Source organism: Schistocerca gregaria, unplaced genomic scaffold (genome assembly GCF_023897955.1).
Source record: "Schistocerca gregaria isolate iqSchGreg1 unplaced genomic scaffold, iqSchGreg1.2 ptg001153l, whole genome shotgun sequence".
NCBI lineage: Eukaryota > Metazoa > Arthropoda > Insecta > Orthoptera > Acrididae > Schistocerca > Schistocerca gregaria.
The window spans coordinates 140,001-142,500 of NW_026062485.1; the positions used below are offsets into that span (position 1 = coordinate 140,001).

The 2,500-nt window shown below is 57.2% G+C and overlaps 1 non-coding gene across 1 annotated transcript in view; it reads right to left on the reverse strand.

The window, feature by feature from the left end:
- Positions 1 to 485, reverse strand: part of LOC126328988 (small subunit ribosomal RNA) — a 1,893-nt gene extending 1,408 nt beyond the window's left edge. The window contains exon 1 of the ribosomal RNA XR_007562092.1: positions 1 to 485. This exon is cut by the window's left edge and continues 1,408 nt beyond it. This is a non-coding gene — a ribosomal RNA (small subunit ribosomal RNA).
- Between the last annotated feature and the right edge of the window lie 2,015 nt (positions 486 to 2,500).

Here is a 2,500-nt window from a genome sequence, read left to right on the forward strand (position 1 = left end):
CACTACCTCCCCGTGCCGGGAGTGGGTAATTTGCGCGCCTGCTGCCTTCCTTGGATGTGGTAGCCGTTTCTCAGGCTCCCTCTCCGGAATCGAACCCTGATTCCCCGTTACCCGTTACAACCATGGTAGGCGCAGAACCTACCATCGACAGTTGATAAGGCAGACATTTGAAAGATGCGTCGCCGGTACGAGGACCGTGCGATCAGCCCAAAGTTATTCAGAGTCACCAAGGCAAACGGACCAGACGAGCCAATCCGATTGGTTTTGATCTAATAAAAGCGTCCCTTCCATCTCTGGTCGGGACTCTGTTTGCATGTATTAGCTCTAGAATTACCACAGTTATCCAAGTAACGTGGGTACGATCTAAGGAACCATAACTGATTTAATGAGCCATTCGCGGTTTCACCTTAATGCGGCTTGTACTGAGACATGCATGGCTTAATCTTTGAGACAAGCATATGACTACTGGCAGGATCAACCAGGGAGCTGCGTCAACGAGAGCTGAGCAGCCGGCCGCCCGGGAGTGTGTCCCGAGGGCCCGCGCGAACACGCAAGCGTCCGCTCAATTATTCTGCAAACAGGAGGAGGCTGAGCTCCCCTGCACGATACACCTCGAAACCCTCTCAGGTCCCGGCGGCGCGCAGCGCCGTCCTAAGTACTTGGTCGGGTTCGAGAGAGGCGCAATCGCCCGGAGATGGGCGAGTAGACGCTTTCAGTGCGAACACCCGTGCTCCCAACTGAGCTTGCCGCTGCCGACAGAGGCCCGGGAGCGTGCTGTCGTGGCATTGCCGGCGGGAAACAACACGCGCCACCTACGGTGACCGGCAGCTCCAACGCCAGCGCCACAGAAGGGCAAAGCCCCACTTGGGTGCAGAAGCGAACTCTCCCAGCACAGCGCACGCGCCAACACGTCCGCAGAGCTGCGATACAAACCACCTGCGAGAACCGCTGGGGGCGACCGAGCAGCAGACGGCGTCGCGACGCCGAGTGCCGGGCGGCGGCGCATCCTCAACGCACACAGTCCGCAATCGGACCAGCACACTGCAGATGTCCACCGCGCTTCGCACCGGGCTCGGCAGAACCCACTTTGGCCGCCTGGCGCCGCGCGCAGGGTGCGCCGGCGCATAGCTGGGACGCCAGCCGGGCCCGTCGGCCGGCGCTCCTGCCACTGGGCGCCCCCCACCAGCCGGCTGTAGTGCGTGCGCTCACGCAGCGCGCGGCCAGCACGCCGGGCGGCCCCCCCTCACCGGCCGGGGACTGTCCCGCCAAGCCACAGCCTCGTATCGCTTCATACCCACATGGCCAACTCAGGTTCGGGGGCATGGCGGGTACCGCCGAAACAACCGGTTCATAGATGTACCGATCGTCGCTATCACCGATGCACCTGCAGCGCGAACAACCGCTCAACAACTGATTTCCAGTTCATTTGCGGATCTTTGGCAGCAAACGTATACGTCAATCTACATTTGCGAAATCTACGATTCTGGCATGCCTGCATGTTATGTGTCACGACACGCTACATCAGCCCACATACACACTGCGGCATGTACACGAGAGAACACGTGGAAGATGGTCCGCGCACGTGTGCAATGTCCCTTGCGCGGTCGACTGTCAACCGGCCTCTGTAGCATGTCGCAGATGTGGAACGCGGTCCACCGTGCTATCATGTTGTGTGGGGCAATACGATTAAATAGGAAAACCCTCGTCGCTACATCAACAGACGGCTCACGCTGATTCCCGGCAGAGGGAGGAGGGGGGGGGGGGGGGGGGGCCAACATGCAATACTTTCGTCCGTACCTACCTACCACATGTCTGTACGGCGTACAACAGTGCAATCTCGCTGTAATGGGGAGACGAGACAAGTAGCATCGTGCACAACATATGGCCCTTATGATTCGCCATTGTAGGGCGCAGCCGGTGTACGGTCAAGCATGTGCCACATTATGTCACTCAGTACGTAACGACGGATGATCAGTGTGGGTTACGCGTACATCAGCGGACAGTCCACACAGGCCGTACCACAACGTACACTGACTGCATCGACAACCGAATGCAACTGAACAGCTGCAAGGCTCATTTCACAAACAAACGCCTGACCGACCAGCTTGGAAGGGCAGGAGGGGAGGGCGATATTCGTTCTGTAGCGGTACACCCTTCCAGTGGTTAGCGGGACTGTGTAGAAAGTACGCAACACTCGAAAGACCTTTATGTGAGGGTACGCACCATGGCATCAAGAAATACACATGACACCAGAGGATCCAAGCAGTGAACTATGTTCAGAGGGTTGCTGTTAGGCAAAGCTACATTCCTGTGACGTTACATGTGACAGTTAAGGTGCAGTGTAAGTTAGGTTAAGGTGCAGTGTAAGTTAGGTTAAGGTGCAGCGTAAGTTAGGTTAAGGTGCAGTGTAAGTTAGGTTAAGGTGCAGCGTAAGTTAGGTTAAGGTGCAGCGTAAGTTAGGTTAAGGTGCAGCGTAACTTGGGTTAAGGTGCAGCGTAAC